At 39.1% G+C, this 13,255-nt stretch overlaps 1 protein-coding gene across 1 annotated transcript in view; it reads right to left on the bottom strand.

The window, feature by feature from the left end:
- Nucleotides 1-12,787, bottom strand: part of LOC310922795 (protocadherin-9-like) — a 66,518-nt gene extending 53,731 nt beyond the window's left edge. The window contains exon 1 of the mRNA XM_083883630.1: nucleotides 12,736-12,787. The gene's annotated coding sequence lies outside the window, so the exon portion shown is untranslated. The remainder of the gene's footprint in view (nucleotides 1-12,735) is intronic.
- Between the last annotated feature and the right edge of the window lie 468 nt (nucleotides 12,788-13,255).

The raw sequence follows: 13,255 nt of genomic DNA, 5'->3' as shown, positions 1-13,255 counted from the left end.
GCTTATGGTTCTATCTCAGTAACTCTGTACATAAAAAAAATGCATAATATTTTTTCCACTTGATAAGTCTACACTTAAGGGATCCTGGTGTATTGAAACAGTTATGCATGCCCCGCAGGTTACTCGTTTCTTTTTTCCCCCTCCTATTTCCAGATCCTCATTTATTTTTGCTTTTAACAGAATTTAAAATTAAGGTTTTTTAGTGCAGATAAAACAGCCAAGTGCTCACTGATGCTTTTAGGAAAATCCCTCTTTTGAATGCAAAAGCTGTTGCAGTTCCGCTATCCATAGCAGATCACACAGGAAAGTCTAACAAGCTTCTGGTGAAGCACTGAGTTGTTTTTTTTTTTATTATTATTATTCCAGTCAGTCAACTGACAACAGCTCCAACCCGGCTAGAAATCCTTTAAACTGCACTTCAGAAATCACCATCACAATTGCTACTAATTGGCACTTTTGCTGGCAGCCTCGGGAAAAGAAAAAGCAGCAGTGACTGAAGGGGCCATGGAGAGAGTGAGGTGCTCCTGCCTGGCAGGAATCCTCTCCCAGAACAGGGCTGAGGGTTCCTGAGGCACAGGGGCTCTGGAAAAATAAAACACCTCCTGCCCCATCCAGATTGTACTTGTGGATAACAGGGCAGCATCCCCCTGGGCACAGGCCAGCGTATCAGAGAGCCTAAAAATAATTTCGTAAAGATTGCTAAAATATATATATATATATATATATATATATATATATATATAATTTTTTTTTAAAGTTGTTCCTCTTGAACCTTGCCAGTTGTCTTTTATTACTTTTCTAGCTGACTGTAGAAAGGAAAACAGTGCAGCCAGGAGGAAAACAAGCCATGAGCTGGGCTGTGCCCTGCAAAACCTGAGCTGGGAGAGGATTAAACCCCAGAATCATTTGTTTAAAATTTTAGAAGGCTTTGTCTCAGTCCCAACGAAACTACTAAGTCTATGTGTTGTGCTTTGGTTGCAATCCAGAACCATGCCCCAAGCCTACCCTTCCTGGCTACAAACCCAATTCACACAGCTCCTGGGCACTGGGGCTCCTCACTGAAAATGCAAAACTAACTTCCACAAACTGCTAATTCCAAGACTTTTTTCAGTCGTTTTTGATTCCTAATGGTATGTCAGGACCACAAAAACAGCCTCTAGATTTTGTTATGAGCTTTCTGTGAACCATTTATCTTAAAAAAGGCAAGGCCTTAGCTGGTGTTCAGGCAAAAGCATTTTCACGTGAGGGAAATCTGCAGAAAGGATGTAGATTACCCAAGCAATTGCCCTATTGATTGTGTGATATAATGGCTTTCCCACTGTGTGGCAATTAAAGGATTGTGGCACTCCTTTTCTGAAAAGCTCTGCTGCAAGACAGCCAAACACAGAGACGTAGGTTTGCAATCGGAAGTGCCGTCCCAGCTGGATACACACAATATTCCCCTCTAACTATGAGGCTGTCAGGCTGGCTGGGCAGGTAATGTGCATAAATCAAATCAACCTGTCCACCAAGCTCAAGGAACACCGAAGGAATTATTGCACTTATTTCACATATTAATGAACGAATCACGGGGTTTTTTCCAGGTTTGGGTACCTTTTGTCCCTGCTGAAAGCTTCTCCATGCCAGATGTGCAATGGCTGGAGGATATTCCTGCAGCAAGAGTAAGACTTGGGCCTACTGCTCAGAATTCCTCACTGTTTTCCCTAAAGATGGCTTAATGACATTAAAGGCTGCAAAGTTCACCTTATGGTGAACAGGTGGAGAATTGGAGATCAAACTCCTTTTCAGCTCCTGCCATGGAAAAAGCCACCCTGAGTCTCCACAAAGCAGCTGGATTTGTCAGTGTGCTGATCCTGAGCTGTGTCACTGCACAGGAAATGGGACAACTGCACTGGCACATGCCTCTCAGGACCAGGACACTGCAGCATGGAATGACTTGCATGACTTGGACCCACCTTACTTGGATGAAAAATCCAAATTGTTTCACAGTGGGGATAACAAATCAGTGAAAGGTACTGAAAAGGTTCAGCTACTGGAAAAAAAAATGAAAACAGGCCAACCTAAAGTTTACTGTTAATATAGAAGCCAGAAGGGTTAAAAACAACAACAAAAAAACCACTATAAAAACCCCCACAGCCAGCCCAAAACCTCTTGGCATTTCTGGATAATTACGTAAAAATTGAACTCTACTGGTTATTAAAGGTTAATATGTTCTTGTCAATATACAATATACTTTGGGTAAATATTGTGAGGTATAATAGTTTTGTGCTAGTGTAAATCAGCACAGATTTTTTTTTTTTAATATATTGGGGGGAAGAAAATTAAACTGCTTATTTTTTCCTTACAAGGGAAGCAGATGCTGAAAGCAATAAATATGTTTTCTGCTTCCTGATTTATTTATTGTTCTGTCAAACTAAGAACATTTGAAGTACTTCCGCACTAAATATATTCAACTTATCAAAAATCATGTACAGAATGAGAAGTGTCAGAATAAAATTAGCAAGATTTTCTTTTAGTGTAAGTCATAACAAACACAACTTTATATTTGGCACAATATAATTCTTGTTTTAAAATCAAAATTTAACCTTTAAATAAACTGCAGAATGAAAAAGTGGAAGCCTATTTTTCTGAGGAGGAATTTAGAAACAATATGTTGTTATGCATATAATATTAATTAACAGAAGTGACTGCACAACCATAATTATGAGACCCACATTTGATTGACACCTGATATTCAAGTGGAAAATGAGTAATTCTGTGTTTTTGGAAAAGGAAGTACCATTTTTTTTTTTAAATTTTTTTTTTTTTTTATTCAGCATGTTAGCCAACAGCAGTAAGGATGTACAATATGAGAATTAACACCCACAAGCTTTTTGTTTACATAAATCTCTACACTTCCAAGTGAAAAACGGGAAATGAATTAATTACAAAATCTTAACAGAAATTTTCACCAAATTGAGTTCCTAAAGAAAAGCGACTTTATTAAGACTTTAGTTGGCTAGCGGAAACTTCTGCAAGTAAGATGGTAAAACTGATAGATACTTAACAGAGGCATGTTATTAAATCAGAGCAGTTTCATTCTCTGGGAGTTATCAGTCAACTCAGAGCTAAACTATACCTGACCTCCAGTACACCTGATTTTCATCAATGCCAGGTTGATGAATGCCATTTTTTCTACCTATCATCTGGAGTAAAAAGTAGTCCTAAATGCAGATTTGATTTTACTTTTTTTTTTTTTTTTTTCTTTTTTTTAATTTTAGCAATTTGCAGTTGCTGGTGGCTCATTCTAGGGAGAGTTACAGAACCTCTCACAGATTTCCCAGGTTCTTGCTGCACAGCCACGACAGATGGGCAAGAAACAAATTTATTGCTTGATATGGTTAAAACCCCAGAGTGGAAAGGATGAGACTTTTATTGTACTGAAATAAGCTGAAGTTGAGATCATGTCATATCATCAGGATGGACTCCAACTTATCCAGGCAGCAGCCCTGATGCCAGATGGATATGGCAATAGTGTACGGAACAGTAATATAAATTAGGATGGAGAAATCTAATGCTGAAATTTTTCAGTCTCAGTGATTTGGTCCATTCTCCTACTCCAGTTAAGCCAGCAGTGGAATGTTTGGGGAAGTTTCATTTTTGTTCTCTCTGAGAAATACTGTGCACTTAATTCTACTGTTATTTTACAGGTACAGGAACATTGGACTGACTTGCACTCACCCTGACTCCATTTCAGCTGTGAGTGAAGCCATGCATTACTGCTCATAATCCCATGGTTTGAGTGATATCTTTCAATTTAAGGCCCACACCCAGGATAACACAGAAGTGGAAGGTTCACTAGAATAACGTGTCTTTCAGCTGGCAGAGTAACCCCATTTTTGGAAATGAAGACATTCTTACAGACACTTTAAGATGCATTTTAAGGAGGACAGCACTGTACTTGAGTTGTATGCCTAATTTGCAGTGCAAAGATAAGAAATCAACTGCTTGTTCTTGACTCATATTTTCAATGAGCTTGTTATTTGCTCTGCTCAGTGTTTATGCAAGGGAAAAATTGCTCATTGAAAAGTAAAGTAGAAAAGAACAAAGAAAAAACATTTTTAGCTTAATTTTAATTTGTGCATGCTGGGCAAACAGCATGAATTTTCCTGTAAAAATTGTGTTGAAATTGGAGCCATTGAGCTCAGGAGTGTTCAATCTCAGTTTTGCTTGTTTAACCAGTTCTTGATTTCTGAGCAAGTGAATCTAATGCACTATGCTTGGGGATGTTTCTTACTGTATTTCATTACAGCTGCTGAGAATTTAAAGCAATTAGCTTTTCATGTTTTCCTTGTGTTTCTTTTTGTGTAGTGTTCCCTACCATGGGACTACTCTTATTATCTTGTATGTTAAAGCTCATCAAATTTGTATCCTCGTTTGCCAGGCAAAAATTAGCTATGAACTATAGGAGCTGCTCTGGAGTTGTGCTCTGCACACTCTGGCTGATTTCTGCAATATGCTGCTGCTCAGAGATCAGCTCTTGGGTTACTGCCTCGCCTGAGGGCACAAGCAGATGTTCTCAGCTTTGGCAGCTTCACGAGAATTTGGACACCAAACTTTGTGTCCTTGCTGCTGTCAAAGTTATTTGAAGGAACTTCCACACTCTAGAGCAGGACATGGGTTCTAACTAGCAAGTTACAGCTCTGAAATAGTACAATATTCATTTTAGTTTGCACAAATGGAGTGGCATTTAAACTTTGGATCAAGCTATTACTCTCTGTCCCGGCTGTCCCCATATTTTGTGACCTCTTTTGATAACAATTCAGATGTAAGCTTACAAAAAGGTTGCATCCAACTCTCTGAAACTGAGAGGGGCATTTAATTATTTTAAAACATTCTCCTGAATTCTTTAGTGTTGCAATATTGGACACACAAAGGATGAGGAAGACAGCAGAAGGTCAGGCAGGAAAGTTCTATTTTAATTTTTCTGAGTCCTCTTATATGCACTTTTTACAAAAGGCAAAAGATTGGCTACACAGGTTGCCACCTCTTCAACCTTGTAGGTGAACCTCACCATCAATCATATTTCTCCTCCCAGAGGAGAAATATGTAAACAAAGTAAATAATTATAAATATAGACATAGTTTACATGAAGCTGCGTGAGAATCTCCACCACAAAACTACAAAACTCACAAGGCATGAAAACTTAGGGTGACACTTTAGCACCATTCACAATCCAGTCTGTGGCATTCCAACAACTGTACACTTGGCATTGTAGAACACAAACAGAATATCTTCATCTCTGGGTAGGAACAAGATAACCTGCACAATCAGATACATTTCACAGAGATGAATCTTGACAGATACTTTAATAGTTTCCAGCGTTGGTGGGGATGAGCAGTAAGCTTGAACTTGAATGTCATTTTTGTTTTTTGCCACTTTTCTGGATACACAAATATATGTAGGCAAAAAAACTAGCAGTTGATGAAAACGCATGACTCTTCTAGTTGTAAGAATTTCCTATTTGACTCATGTTAAAGACATGAAAAGAGAAGCCTGAGAAATCTTTTCAGAATTCAAAACCCAGTTTCTACCCTGTTCAATTTTAACTCCATCTCCACCAGTTAACCATGAGCCAGTTAACTCTGGTGCTCTTTTTTTTACAGATTTTTTCTACAGCTTGTAGAAACACGCTGACTCTCCTTCAATCAGAATGTGCAGTAGACATATGAATTGTATAAGTACTTCTTCAATCCTTTTGAGCACCAAAGGGACTCAATCTTTCTGCCATCTGAGCAGAAAGCCTGTAACCAGTCCTGGGCTGCTTTTCCTGTGATTGGAAGTGTGTGGGGATGGGACCTGATGCCTTAAGCTTTATTTTTCATGTATTTCAGGTTCTGTGCTGCCCAGGGTGCAGTTCTGAGGGTACAGTCAGTGTCACTCAGCTCTGCACAGAGCAGGGACACAAAACAAATCCTTTTCCTGCTGCACACCAAGGACAACTTTCAGGCCCAACAGCACAAACAAGGGTGGCTGGAGGGAGGAACAAGAAGGATGGGAGCTCACAACCTGGAGCTGGAATTGGACAATTAAACCCCAAGATGCAAATGGACCAAAACTTATAAAAGCGTGAGGCCTTGTGACTGTTTGCCCATTTTGTGACCATTTTGGGTCCACCTTGGGTGTAGCCCTGGCCAGGCCCTGCCCAAGGTGTATCCTAGAGCCCTTTCAATAAATATCTACTTTATTCTCCAGCTATGTCCAGCCTCTGTTCCAGGTCAGCCTTCCCAAGGCATCAGACCTTTCTTCCTGCAGATGCTGCCTTTACCCTGATCCCACCCTGCTGATGGAGGCACAGCTCACGCATAACCAGGACAGTGCAGCCACCTCAGCTCCTGTCATTGTTTTTTTAGTAATTTTTAGGAAAGATTCAAACACCCCTCTTGAAAAAGTTACATGCAGACATCCTTTACATTTTTTTTCACACATTTGAGTTTGAGGGCGGGCTTAGGGTCCTTTTCTTAAGACTGTCATAAGGTTAAAACTTTAAAGCCTCTTTTTTTTTTTTTTTTTTTTTTTTTTTTTTTTTTTTTTTTTTTTTGTGGAACACAGTGAACACTTTACATCTAAACCTCCGTTCTGGGTTTTGACAGTAAGCTTGAATCTGGTAATCTAACAGAGGCAAAAAAGCAGCCTCAGCAGACATGCTCCAACTTTGTGTTCAACCATATTAAGAATTAATACTTAGTCTTGCCGTACAACCCAGCTTTAATAAAGCCTCCTAAATCCTCTTGGCTGCTGCTCTGACAGGGCAGCATCAATCGCAGTGCTCGACTTTTGTGTTTGCTAATTCAATAGGCAGCCAGACAAGGCTTTCAGGGCTGCGTTTATGGGATAATGAGGCTTTTTACATAGTTTCAGTTTTTGCCATGTTGACAGGGAAAAAAAGAAAAAGAAAAGAGAGCAAGCATCTTTGAGAACGATGGATTTTAAAAATGTTCTCAGGATAAATGCTTCCTGCATGTTAAATGCTTCTGATGGGACCAACTGTTTGAACTTTCTTTCAAACTATTTAGTGTATCCTCAGGAAACGTGGACTTGGGATGTGCCTCTTTTTTGTATTTTCCCTGGCAATTTCTGACAGAGAAGCCTTAAAGTATCATCAGTTTAGGGTGAAGACAAATCCAAGATTTCTAACAGGCTTCTTGTTAGAAGCTTTCCCTCATTTTCTTGCATTTTATATGACTTTCACATCTCTAAGACAATACTTCTCCTCTTTTGGCAGTTCCAATTACATTTTAATATTATAAAAGCACGAACCTACATATTTAGCTGAAGGTTTGTGCATCTGAGTGGAAATGCAGAAGATGCCTTAGTGCTGGTCTGGTTAAACACACCATTGCCCAAAAGAGTTTGTCTCAAAGCCGCCTGCATGCAGCTCTTTGTGCTGTCAGTGCAGCACAGCATCTCCTCTGCCTGTTGCCCTGCCCAGGCTCACTGGAAGGGAGCTCCACAGCTCCTAACTGGACTGTCTTATTTTGTCTTTAATTAATAATCAGTTTGATTTAGTAAGTAGATCTCATCAACTATTTTTTCCTTTTTTCCCCCCCCTTTTTTTCCCCAAATGCATTGGAAGTCAGGAATTTTTTTTCAAATCCAGACCTAAACAGTCAAGGGCAAAATTCACACTGACCTGACAATGTCAAGATTTTATTTATGATTAGAGAAGATAATTTTCTAAATGAATTTTTTTTAAGTAAAATAGTAAAATATAGTGCTTTAGTGCTACTAAAATTTAGTAAAATGTAGCACTTTTAAGTTTTATTCCCCACCCTGGAGGGCCTACTCGGAGGCTTCTTCTCTAGTTTCTTTGGAAGCTTTAGTACGGTTCCATCTAATTTTTTCCTGCATTTATGGAGTTCTGTTCACTTCTTTTTCAGTGCATAGAGAGTTATGTTTGGACCTTGATTGGGAATTTTGACCTCTGAAATATTTCAGCTTTAAAAATACTGGTAGTGATCAAAATAGTTCTGATTTAAAACTCATTAACATTTAATATTTGAAATCAAGGGTCTTTCAAGCCTGGCCTCAATCAGCAGTTTAGGGGCTATGGCAAAACTGTAGATTTTGCTGTATCTATCCCTTAAATGAGTGCAAATACACCAGTATTTGCATCTTGTCCTGAATGCTGTAGCAAAGTTCTGCCAGGGTTACATGATACAGAAGTGTTGGAGTCCAAGGTATCCCCCTGGGTGCCCTGGAAGGTCAGAGACCTTGGCAGAGAGGTCTGGGACCCTAGAAAAAGGGTTTGAGACCTGTACAGGGGGGTCTGGAATCTGTACAGGGGGGTTTGAGATCTGTACAGGGAGGTTGTAGTAGACCCTGGCAGAAAGCCCAGGAAGACACAGTCTTTGACTTCAGTCCATGGGAAAAGCTTCGAACATTGAGAGAAGAATTACAAGTCACAAAGGTGTGACAGACAGGAGTGTAGTTTATCACAAGGTGGAAAATTTTGTAGTTTTGGGTTTTTAGAATGGAGGTGAGTGGGGGACAAGATGGAGAATTTAGGGCGGTGCCCTGGGTTTTTCTTGTTCCCCCTTGGCCTCCATCTCCTGCTGTGACGTGGGCAAGTTCAAGGAGATTGGGTCAGAGCAGAGGTGACCCTCTTAGTATAGGTAATAGGCATTGGCACACAATTGTAAATAATAGGCATGTAATTATCTGTACAAGAAGGCAGCAACATCCCATTGAGGGGGGAGTCATCCTGTGTCTGAGCAGCAGAACCGACCTTGGCTGGGCACAGAGAAAATTTTAAGATATGAAATAATAAAGAAAGCAAGAAACCTTGAGAAACAAGACCTTGAAAACTCGGTTTCATTCTTGTGTCTTTCTCAGGCTTCTCAGAGGGCAAAAGACTCTCAACCACCTGAATCTTGGGTGATTAAAACTGAGACAGAAGTGCAGAATTTACGCAAATAATGGACAAATATGCCAAGTTACTGGGATTTGCTTAATTAGCTGCTCTGACTTAATCCAAAACACTCATCAACAGGTGACGCTGTCTCAGCAACACCACCTTTTGGAGTTTTTGTGCTCTTCTAGCAGTCAGGGTTATTAACATGCTGCATGAACATGAGAGCAGCTTCACTGGTATCCTCCAGGGAAAGTTCAGACCCAGCTTCTCTAAACTCTGCACACTTCAGCTGTTTTGCTCACAAGGATGGTGACTTGGTTCCCCTCTGACTCTGTGCTTTGACACTCAACACCTACTAAATATTGTTATATGTTTTTTTTGATGAAACATCATTTCAGAGGTTTTACCTTTCTGACATTTCTGCCACTGTTTGATGTTTGGAACCGCACAGGACAGCATTCATTAGGGGGAAAAAAAAGCAACCAAAAAACCCCACAAAACAAAAACCAAAGAAGAGTTAGGGACTCTAAAACTGCAATGGAAATTGAGAGAGTGAGAGTCTAGAGCCTCCTCTCTCATTCTTGATTTTTTCTCCACCCTGCTGACAGAGACCTTGTCTCTGTAACCTGAAAATTTAGTTGTTTCAAGCTCCGCATCTTTTGACATTTACTAAGGTCCTCAATTGATTTATCTCAGTTAAGTACATTCAAACGTTGACAGTTCTTAATCATTTATTGTTATCTGCCCAGTCATGGCTGTACAACCCAATCTCTCTCAATCTTTCAAGAAAGGAAGTACCACAAATCAAGGCCCTCAGGTAACAAACCCCAGGACTTAGTGAGCAAAAACTGATTCACTTGTTACTTTTTATTTTTTGAGGTTTTCCTTGCTTCTTGCTGAGTTTCAGAATCAACTGGAAGAGTCCCCTGAACAAATTTACTATATAATAAAATTCAGATGTGTTACTGGCTCTATTTATGAGGTTAACTTGTGGAAAAACTTCCCTAAACAGAATAATTTGACACTTTGCTCTTTTGCAAAGTGACACTTTTGCAGAGCTACCTTGCTTCTTGCTCGAGTCAGGACTGATGGAGCTGAAGCTGTCAGGGAGTTTGTCTCCTCTAATACCCAGGTGAATGTAGATGCCTGTTCACATTAAAACACACTTCTCATGCAACACAGAGCTGCTCACTCAAAATGCGAGTTTGTCCCCTGCTGCTGCTGCTGAGCCATCCCTTCACTTCACAGGCTTTTGCCCAGGGCCATGCTGGTTTCTATTCATAAAGGCTTCACATCAGTGTCCCACTGCTGCCTAATTGCAGCTGAGAACTCAAAGGAGCAGCACTGTGGCTTTTTCTAATGGGTTGAGTTTGGAAATTCCCATGCATAATCTACTGTGGCAGAATATCAGGCTCCTGTCACACACCAAAACTCGAGCTGCAGTTGTGTTAACAGCAAATTGACTATTGCTGGTTTTTTTTTTTTTTTTTTTTTTTTTTTTTTTTTTTTTTTTTTTTTTTCTCTCCAGTAACAATTTGTAAAGCTATCACAGAGTTTTCAAAGTAGAAGCATAATCACGTTTTCACTAAATGTGTCTATATTTTCTCCTGCCCTGGAAGTGGAGTGTGCATTGCCTTCCCAAGTCTCCTAATTGAGGGAGATGCTGACTCCTGCACTCTCAGCACCACTGTAGGTCACAGATAAATCTTGTGAGAACTCCCTGATCTCTGGATTCCTGTAATGACAGCAGATTTAGACAATTATCAGCGGTTTTAACTCCGACACTGTGAGGTTTGTGACTCTGCCATAAAAACAGTCAGGCAGTGCTGAGCCCGGACCTGAGAGCTCCAGCTTGCAGCGCTCTCAGTGCTGGGCTGCGCTCTTGGAAGGAAGTCAGCAAAGCATTCCTCACATGGTGAGTGTGGGACAAAGAAATAATCAGCGTGGAATCTCTCCTCCTTACACTCCCAGAGCTGTTTCCAAAGAGGGTTTTTGACAAGGTGAAGCACCACCTTGACTGCTGCTTATTTAGTGCAGCATTGTGTTATCTGCACAATGAGGCTTTGATGGTCCTTGCATCACACACCATCAGTAAAGAAATGGTAAAATAGACTATTTAAATACAAACATTGCACTTTGAGCTTCACTACTCAAGTGCTGGATGCACAAAATGACTGAAAAACCCCATAATATTGCTTTATACCAGTCGAACTAGTGGCTTAGTAAGCAGCAAATGTTAGTCAAGAGATGGTGAAAACAAATTATCAAAAATATTTTACATCCTCTGTATTGTCTTATCAACTCAATGTCTTGTTAAAATGAATGAATTTATGCTAAGAGCTACAAGGTTTTTTAATATTTATAAATGGAAGCTATACCAGAATTAATGAGGTTAATGCCATTAAATAAAAAAACCTCAAGATTATAGGTAGAGTCATTAGAGATTTTTACATTAAAAATTGTTTAAAGTTTAAAATTTAGAGAATAATGAGACTTAGAACTAATTTTAATATCATCCTAAAAGAACTCTTAAAAGTGCATGTGACAAGAGAAGGCAAAATTTTCATGTTGTGGAAAGCTTCTACTTAAAAATCTTATTTGTCTTCTGTCTTCAAAAATCTTTTGCTTGTGGCCAACAAGCTTTAGACATGTGATGCATAGCAAGAAAATCTAATACAATTAACATGAAGATATAACTCACTGAGATAAAAAAAATTCTTGATAGATCTGAAGCACTTGAAGGTTATCTTGTTACACAATCACACATTAGAAATGCTAAACTTATTTTTTTAAAAAAATTAGAGTTTGCATTGTTCTTCTCTATTTGACTAGAAAATGTGTTTGTTCTCAGATTTCAATAGGGAAAAAGAACCACTTGTAATGTTAAGATTGATGTGTGACCCTCCTGACTTCTCTCTTTTAAAGTGAATATGACCTAGAAAATAAGTTTTACTGATCAGCTATCAGGTGGATAGGTACTGTAAGAAACTTTATAATGATTGTCACTGAGATCTGTAAATGAACATAACTAGACTGCACCAAGGCATTGTTAATCACACAGATGGATCTGGCATTACAGGGAAAAGGTAGAAGGAGAAAAATAAAGCAATAAGATCTGTTTCTTTAAGTCTCCAATTGCCAGATTTATTGAATTTGCAGGATTTTTCTCTTGTATGCTTATTTCCACATTTCAGTGTCTGACCTTGGGTGTATATTTGTATCCATTCCTGCATCACATCCACTTGGAGTGTGAATTGTCTTTATCTGATCAAGCCCAGAACCTCATGCACTGCAATCATGTATTTCTGAAAGAGGACTTATTGTTTAAAAAAAAAGTCCCTTCCCTTTCTGTATTTTATCTGCTAAACTGAATATATATCAGCACATTCACTCATTTCAAAGGAAGTACTTTCCCATCAAAATACAGGGTTAAGTGGGACCAATCAATATAAAATATACAGCAAGGATAGGGGAAAAAAGTTCAGGTCAGATACTTTGAGAGGTATAAAATGTCACAGTTAATTTTTCACTCATCTAGACTGAAATGGAACTGCTGAATTATCTATGAAAGTGAACTAACTTTGATACTTTGACATCAATGCTGCATAACATTATCCAAAAGAGTAGAGACACACATTATTCCATTATTTACTTACTCACATGCCATGGCTACTATCATCATTATATATATGCACGTGTGTAAATAAATAAATAAATAAATAAATAAATAAACAAACAAACACACACACACACACACACACACACACACATACAGAATTATTGAGCCTTCCAAATGATAATATTGCAGGACAATGTTAATTTGGAGAAATAGGAAAACGTACCCAGTGGAAGCAAAGGATGTGTGTACAAAATGCTGCCTGGCTCTCTCTGCCAGTAATGCTCCCACAAGTCCTGCAAAACTATTTTTGTGGGCCAAAGTCTGGCCCACTACAAAGTAAATAATTGTTTTCTACAATGCTAAACTTAATCAACCAAATGAAATTAACTTCAGCCAACAGCACTTCCTCTGAACTTTATTCTGCCGACTCAGTTGCCAAATTGTTTTCCCAATCTTCGACTGTTCCAGTGAATATTCTTTGAAAAGCAAACAGCCCTCACTTGTTACAACTCCTTTGAAAGATTTTCTTTGGGTTTTGTTCCTCTCAAGTATTCACCTCCAGGCTCTTCTTGAAGCCAAATAAAAATCATTCCCAGCCTGTGGTAATGGCTACTCAAACACTTTTGCAAATTCTCTGCCCATCAGCTTTAAATCAGATATGTCTAACGCCTCACAGTGCAAAAAATCTGAATACTGTCTGCCATTTATAGTGATCTGACAACCTTTTTCCTGTCTTAGACCTC

The sequence above is a fragment of the Zosterops lateralis genome (genome assembly GCF_965231275.1).
Source record: "Zosterops lateralis genome assembly, chromosome: Z".
Taxonomy (NCBI): Eukaryota; Metazoa; Chordata; class Aves; order Passeriformes; family Zosteropidae; genus Zosterops; species Zosterops lateralis.
This window is presented reverse-complemented; position numbering and strand designations above follow the sequence as displayed.